Source organism: Lycium ferocissimum, chromosome 6, assembly GCF_029784015.1.
Source record: "Lycium ferocissimum isolate CSIRO_LF1 chromosome 6, AGI_CSIRO_Lferr_CH_V1, whole genome shotgun sequence".
NCBI lineage: Eukaryota > Viridiplantae > Streptophyta > Magnoliopsida > Solanales > Solanaceae > Lycium > Lycium ferocissimum.
Window position 1 is genome coordinate 65,200,513 of NC_081347.1, and position 8,920 is coordinate 65,209,432.

Below are 8,920 nucleotides of genomic sequence, written 5' to 3' on the forward strand. Positions count from 1 at the left end.
TCAGTGTAGGGGTAAATGTGAGATTTAGAGAGCTTCTAAGTTCAGAAAACGTCTAAATTGCCTTATGAGACAAATTATTTGGTATTTGGATGAAAAGCCTGTTCAGCTCTCTATCACAAGAGGATAAAATGACAAGGTCAAATATTTTCTTTACACGGTAAGAATATCCTATGTTGACAGTTGACCTCCACTGATACACGGGTTGTTGGTTCTACGATAATTGAAGGTGCTAATTGGGATGAGATATTTTATTTTATTTTCTAAAATCATATTATTTTTTTATTTTTATTTATTTATATTATGTTTCTTTTTTATTTTATCTCTTTGCTTTTCTAAATTTTTTATTTCTATTAATTAAATTTTTTACTTTTAATTATTTTATTTTTTAAAATATATTTTTCTTTTTTATATTATTTATATTTCATTTCCTTTCTTCCCATTCCCAACCTTTACTTCTTGTTTTATAATTTCTCATAATTTTTTTAAATTTAGATGTATATTATTCTAATTTTTTGAAACTACATCTCTTAATATTGAAAGAAGATATTAAGGCTTAATGAATGACGTTATTAAAGTAGAATTTCGTTGCGATTATATACTTATTAGGTCCAGTATTTGCCAATATTAAAGTTTTGATATAAGGTATTAGAGTCCTTTTATATCAGTGTATTTTCAACTTTAATTTATTTGCTTTAGGTAATTTTTCATGTGAGATTTAGAGAATAATATTGCATTATATTTATAAATTCATTTTTTGAAACATCCAATCGTCTACAAAAAAAATATGCCTTATGTTTTATAATCAAAAAATTAAAATATTATTAATTTGAAATTATATATCAACAACTTTTCAGATACAAATATATGTCTTAATCATATTTTCCAATGTGTTATTAAATAGCTAATTTAATATCATTTATAAAGGCCATATTTTTTAATTTTTTTTTTTTTTTTGTAATGGTCAATTAAACTAATCTGTGGAAATGGTAAATTATGCGTGAGCTCTTAAATATTTTCTTTACACGGTAAGATCTAGGATTCACTTCATTTAATGGTGTATAATAAATATCATCTTAATTAACGTAATATTGCTATAACACTTGCCAAAAGGACCTGTATTTACCTTAGAAACACTTGCCAAAAGGGCCTAATGACTCTGTTATTTAGACTCTTTAAAAGTATCACCGGTTGCGTGTTGAGTTCTCCGTAAGTAGTTGCATGGCATCATTTTGTGAGAGTTGAGCGACATAGGCTATTGATACTTCTGCCATTATTTCTTTTTTCTCTTCTCTATTTGGTCGCATGATGAGTCAGTCTGTCTTGTCTCAATTGTGGCACAATTTGCCTAGTGGACACTAGACAAAGGATTCTTTCTTTTTGTTCTTCTTGGGATTGGGGTAGGGAGTGTTGGTGCACAGATCTTAAGGAAATATTTTATTGTATGCTAAGTTTTTGAGTTCATCTCTTTGATGAACTCTGTGATTCCAGATATTCCAGATATTTGAGTGATCATGGCTGAGACAGATCTTCCTATGATGATCAAAAGAGTACCATCCCTGATTGAACAATTGGTGAACATTAAATGATCTTGAATCTCATGAAGATGCCTCCATAGATAAGGATTTACTCAAGGATATTGAAGGACATTTCCGGAATCTAGAGGCCTAGCACTGAACAAGTCGTTGGAACTGGAAATTAGAGAGAAGGCCTTTAAGGAACAAGAATCTGATACTCATCTGCTGATTTCTTCACGAGAGGCAGATATCGCTGCAAGGGAACAAAATTTGTGGGATCACTTGCAAGAACTTAAAGATGCCGCAGTGTCTGCAATTGCTGCAGCACGGGGAGATCCTCAAGTGGCATCTCTTGAACATACAGATGTAGAGGACAGCAAAGACATTGAGGTAAGCAGCTCTCTTGGTGAAACAAATGCACTTCATACTGGCTCAGAGGTAAAATCCTCTGGCAAAGCTGCTGAAAATGCTGATGGTGTTTCTGGTAAGGTCAAAACTCGACCAGAACTGACACAATTATGTGAGCAGATGGATGCAAAAGGGATTCATTATATTATGGAAGAGAGTAAAAAGAACGTGACCTCAATTTCTGAGGAACTCTCCGTTGCCCTTGATGGTGCAACTGAACCAGTCCGTTTGGTACTGGCTTCACTTGAGTTCTTCTACTCTAATGATGAATCTATCCAAAGCTTGCGCCAAGCCTGCCTTGTTTATATGGAAGCCATAGCCACCTTGTTGGCCAAGGCTAAACCAGGTGCTGATCACCTTCTGTACCCTGGAATTAAGCAGCAAGCCAAGGCCATTGCTGATGAATGGAAGCCTAAGTTGGCTACTGCAGGCACTGATGCTGCCAATCAAGCTTCATTGGAAACTGAGGCATATTTATAGCTCCTTGCAACTTTTAGGATTGCTTCAGAGTTTGATGAAGAAGAGCTCTGCAAGCTTGCAGTTCTTGCAGTGGCTCAATGCTAGGTTGGTGTTCTTTTAACTGAGGCAGGCATCTCTTTTGAGATGCTCGTTTCGCTGGATGATATTGGACCTTTGTAGTATACTCTTTGTTCAATGAGCACACAAAATCAAACAATTATGCTTTATGATGTTTAATTCTATTATTATTTCTTTGGTGTTCTTGATTAACTGACCTGATGCGGTCTGGAGACCAGAAATCTCATCTCTTTAATGAAAGCACGGAAATAGTGATAATAGCATAAATTGGAGCATAAGAAATTATATAGCATACTCTTACTAAAAAGAACGAGGAATTGACTATCTGAGCCTTCTACCTTAATTTGGGTCCTCCAAACCCTCCTACATGTCCTCGGTCATTTTCATGTTGTGTCTAATTGTTCAATCAAACTAATTCACTTCATCAAACAATTCTCTCCTCTTCATGCAACCGTTTATGATGTTTAATCCATCTATTGTTATTTCTTTTTGCAGATGTCATTGAAGCTTTGTAGAACTTGATTCATAATGAGAAGCAAATCAATGCTGCTTGTTTTATTCATTCTTTCGAGCTGACTGAAAGATTTCCCCTTGTCCCGCTCCTGAAAGGCTATTTGAAGGACTTGAGACGAAATGCACAAGGGAAGGGAGGTAACTCGGGGAATGCAGAGGTACTGCTAGCCAAATTAATCCTTTGGTTGTTGTGCATTTGTTAAGTTTGACCCTTTGGTAGCATATATTTCTGTTAAGATAGTTGCATGCATGCCCAGTTAACTTCCAATGATCGATGATATAGGTAGATGAAGTCATTGGTTGTTACAAGTATTAATCCACTTGTTATTATTTATTATATAGATACGGTATAATAAATGATATGGCATATGCATACTCAAGGCTAATTTAGTTCTTAGAATGCAAAAAGTAATCTAATATTGAGAGTGAAGAAAACAGTAGTCTTAAGTTACCATGAACTTTATGTATAATACTTTTCAACTCTCCGGTTAATCAATGGAAATTTCATGAAATAAAGCACCGAAATCCATGTCAGAAAGATATTTAAATAGTATCCACTTATATATATTATGTGGCCAAGCCGTCTATCTAAATGGGCATTTTCTCTTTACACCTTTATTATATAGATATGCATACTCAAGGCTAATTTATTTCTTAGAATGTAAAAAGTAATATAATATTTTTTTAAAGCAAAAATAAGAAGAAAATAGTAGTCTTAAGTAAATACCATGAATTTGAATTAACTGTATATAATTAAAAAACAATAACTTTCAACAAATTAAGAAATTTCTTTTTTTTAAGGATTTTCTTCTCGGTTAAATTTCAAGGATTTTTATTGGAAAGTTATTGTTTTTTAATTATTCATGAAAAAAAGCACCAAAAATCCGTGTCAGAAAAGATATTTAAATAGTATCCACATACATATATTATGTTGGCCAAGCCATCTATCTAAATGGGCATTTTCTCTTTACACCAAAAGAAGTAAATTAAACAAAAGAAGACTTTTAAATAGGTGTTACATTGATGTCATTGTTTTGAAACAGCTTCCTATTTCTCTCATGCCAAATTATTTAAAAAAACGCATAGAGTTGTTCTTCGGCAAGCTCCCTTCTTTTTGTTTTTTGATTATCAAAAAATCTCCAAGGGCCACTGGTGCATAGTTCGATGCTTAATGGGTCTGCCCCTCTATCCTTTTTAGGCCAACTTCCTTTTTTCGCCTTAACTCATGATTGCCTCTGTCACGGTCCTGGATAGTACTGTTGCACCTTTCTACCTTGAGCTCAAAAATGTTTATAATTGTGCTACAGAAGTAACATGTAAAAATTGTATGATTTATGTCATCCTTTGAACTGCCTATAAACAACGCTGGGTTTAGATTATCGGCTTCTTTTCTTCAATTTATCAATCCTTATTATCGCATTCGTACGGCACATCAGGCGAAGGAAACTATTTTTTGGGTGCCTTTTGGTCGCCCCCTTTCCTCCCCACCTCTCTCACCTCAACCCCCCCCCCCCCCCCAACCCCAAACAAAAAAAAAAAAAAAAAAAAAAAAAAAGCCCGTACGGGGATATGTATTCTGGTCTCTATTTGATGCACTAGATATTGGAAAAACAAAGATTTGGGTGTGGTCAATGTTGTTAGCATGACCTAGCAGGGTAGCGAAAAAATGTGTGTACAATGATTTATAAAGAAGACCAAAATAACTGAACCATAAATTATTGGCATTATGGTCTAAACGCCCTAAACTTGCACCGGGTTTTGTAGCCAACTTATCAGCTTCCATTTCTTTCATTTTAATACCTCTACATGATGAAATGACTATTAATAAATGTCTCTCACCATTGATCATGCTTATGTGGTAATAACATAACTGATGCGGCAGAAGTGCGTGGAAATCACATTTATAAAGTGTGTGAAAATTATGATTCTATTAGGGAATAGAGGGGTTTATTATGGGTACTTTTAGATGGTTTATGGTGACGAAGGGCAAATGAAGGCCTGAGAGATGGTGGAACGACGGTGGGGTTCTATGGAATGGGAGGCTCCTGATGGAGATATGATGAAAAGGAAAAGAAAGAAAAAGAGTAGAAATTTTGTAAATTATTATTTTAAGAAACATGGAACTCATAAATTATACACATGTCAGACAATAAAAGGCTAAACATATGACCTGTCACAACGATTGAGGAGCACACTTGGTCGGAAGTGTTTATTAGTTATGTTTTTACCAAGTGGAGGTGTTAAAAATGGGGAAAATGCAAGTTGCTCCCATTCTGCCTAAATTATTTTACCTAGAGGTGTTAAAATCCGGTGCAAGCTGAAGGGGCAATTAGGCCATTCTGCCTAAATTATTTTAACGTTGTGCAAGTAAATTGGGATTTTGAAGAAATGGAACTTGGGAATGAGTGGGTTAGAGTTTTACCCATAAACACTCTAGGTGAAGCCAAATTTATTCCCAGTCCTTGATTGCTTAATATGGAGATAAACATAGGATGCAATGTGAATACTTTTTCAGAAATAAATGCAAGATTCAATTTAAGCTTTTTTTAGATTTTTAGTTAAGAGTTTTCATGAACTAGCAAGCCTGGTTAATGAATACAGGTAGAACAACCATATGAAGCAGCTTGCCTTAGGATTTGAAAGGTAAAAATAGCATATTTGCGCATGTAACTTTTATCAGGGAATGAATTAGATTTTCTAGAAATGAAAAAGTTGTAAGAAAAAAAAAGAAAAGTACCTGGAAGCAGCAAAGGCGAACCTGAAGCATAGCTGTCATGGATGACGAAATAATGACCAGCTTGAGGCCCTTCTACTTTTATGTTAATTTTAGTGGGACTTTAATTCTTGAATCTACTGAACCCCCAGGAATTAGCTCAATTGGCTAAGGTTGAGGGACTTGTACCTTTGGTCACAGGTTCGAGCGATGAGCCAAGCGAACTAACCCTGGTAATTTTTAAGTGGAGAAAAGTAGAGGGGTGGGCCCATCATCCGCGAGTTTCGAAGGCTTCGGTTGGCCCAAGGGGTCGGCTCCAGACGGTTTTCTCGGTCATCATAAAAAAAATACTTGAATGTACAGATGAATTTGCTTCTTTCTAAGGTTTGACAATGAAATATCACCAAGTCCAACTTGTTACTTGTAACTTGTGTATCAAAAGCAAAAAAAGAGAGGCAAAAGGGGAGGCTATATCTTATCTCTTATTTAGCAAACTCTCTTACAGAATATAGTGCAGTGTGCAGGAACTTGGAGCTGTAAAGGCAATAGTACGATGCATTCGAGATTACAAGCTTGAAGCAGAATATCCACTTGAGCCACTACAGAGAAGGGTTGCTCAGCTGGAGAAAGCCATTTCTAATGACAAAGACAAGTCTAATGATAAGAATAGACATTCTGGATCAGGTAAACACCAGCAATTCAAGAGACCACGACCGTATGGATCTACCAGACATGCTAACGTTCCTAGCAGACAGCCCGTGTCTGCTTTAATTGCGATTGCTAATAATCCAAGCAGACAGGTCCCTCTGCTTTTGTTGAGATAGAAACTTATGCAGGATTGCCCAATAAGTACGCTTATGTCAGTACATCTCATGATTATCAACCTCCAAGTCAAGCCGCATATCCCCAGCAATCCCATGAGCAGACATCATATTATTGTCCAGCTGATGAGGGCATTACTGCAAATAATTACACAGCTCCCCCGCCATCCAGTTATGGCAGTTATGCAGGCGCCGCATTGCCAACAGCAGATGAGAGAATTAATGCAAGTTCTTATACATCTTCTGTTCCATCTAGTTATGTCAATTATGCTGGCAGCGGAACGCCAACAGCACACCAACCCTACATGTAATAGACAGACTAGTAACGAGCATTTGTTTGTGGTAACAGGTTTTTCTTGCGAAGACATAGTAGATCACTATCCTGATAATTTACTACCCATAATAATATTTTTGGCTTGACTAAGCACCGATCTTTTCCCAGTATTTCATTATCTGTGATGCTTAACTTTTTATCCTAGAAGTGCATTATGTAGGGAGAATCTGAACATAAGTTTCTGCATAACATAAGCTCATCAACAGAAGTGGTAAAATGGTGTTACCATTGACCTGGATTAGAAATTTGATGGTAGCTGATGCCAATGGCGGCAACCGATGACCCCTCCCATTCTCCTCTATCTTATTATTAGAAGAAACTGTGTTATATTAGGCTAGAAATTGAATAATAATATGCTGGTGGAAGATAGTATGTACTTGGTGCAATTATCTTAATGCGGACAAGCTGGTTTGGACACTATCGTTATTAAAAGTTAGAAGGGTAGATGCAATTGTGTGTTGCTTCACTTTAGAAGTTTTTTTTTTTTTTGTTGTCCCATCAAATTTCTCTGTGATGTGTGTTGGAAATATGTTTTGATTCTTGCAATCGCATTTTGAAAAGCCTGTTGGATTACCATTGGAAATTAAACTCTTTGTACTCTATACAATCGAAGACTTCGGACTATGTTTCTCACTAAAGAACTCCAAATATCCAAAGCTTCGAAATATTAACGTTTGGATGGAAAATCAAAATCTTCCAAATTATATCCAAATATGGCCTCGCAATAAAATGAAATAGTGTATGTACATAATGGAAAATAAAAGGTACCTCATTTTCATAGTACTATGATAGTAAGGTCAAAAGTTATTCAGAGACAAAATAGTATTTCTTTTGCCAGGTATGGAATATTATCCTTTTATCTTTTTGTAACTTTTTGGCTTGTAATATCATTATTTTGATGTAATCTTATTTGCTCGGGTAATTCAAATATATGATATTTTTTCTGATAATAATTACTTTCAGACGCAGTTTGTTTTTTTCTATATCTGATCTTATTTGGGGGATGTAATAATTTTATTTACTTTGTTTTGATTTTTGTTGATTCATCAACATGTAATTATGATTATCAATTGATCGTATTCTCTTCTGTTTTGTTTCATTCTGTTTTAGGATCTGGGACTGGAAGTAGAACTTTTTATTTTGATCTCTAATAGGAATGAATTTTCTTAAACCGAAAGTAAATTTATCAAGGTATTGTAGACTCTAATATCAATTGTGTTCTTGAATTTTTGTAATTATTTTTTGGGAATTTGGCATATTACCTTAAGATACCCTGCTTTTGACTGCATTATTTGATGGTAAAAAATTTATTCTCTACATTGAGTTTTCAATTAATGTACATATTATTTTTTAATAAAGGTTATTCACAAGCTTAAACTCTCCCATTATTTTAATTTTCTCAATCTATATATCTATATAAAGCCGGGACATGAGGCCGGTGATGTGGCACTCTCCTCAGCCAGGATTTTGATTTATCTTTTTCCTCATTTTTTGGATGTTACTCGCATCATCCTTTACTTCAATTCATAGTAAAAGCCCAACAAACAAACAAAAAAAAAAAAAAACCAAAAGACACTCATTTAAACAATGAACCGTTTCGCCTCATTAACGAAGAGATGCATCCGGTCCGTTTGCTTGACAATTTCCTCTTCCTATGTAAATGCTTACTTATTGCCCCATTTAATATTCATTTAAATTGGATCAGTGAAAGCAACTTTTAACCATCTTCCCTCAAAATTCAGGTTAAAACTTTCTCCATGTCACTCTTTTCTTAACATCTTTGCATACACACTTGTATGTTACATTTTTATACATATATCATTCTATTCATGGATTGAAATTGCTGCGAATTATTTTAGGTTTGCAATGGAGATTAGCATTTATAAGGTTTGACTCTGAAAGTCACACTTCCGTCTTCAAGGTTGTTGATTACCATCACATGCACGATACCAATTTTGATTTTAACACTACAACAAAATATGCTTTTAGCGGCAATTAATTTGCAGCAATAACTTAATTGCCGCTAATTATATTCTAGAATCAATTATTACCGGCAATACCAAACTTTAGCCCTAACAAT

General features: G+C 34.8%; 1 pseudogene; it reads left to right on the forward strand.

Annotated features, from left to right (window-relative positions):
* Positions 1-981: 981 nt before the first annotated feature.
* LOC132060048 (FRIGIDA-like protein 3) lies at positions 982-7,906 on the forward strand (annotated as a pseudogene).
* Positions 7,907-8,920: the final 1,014 nt, after the last annotated feature.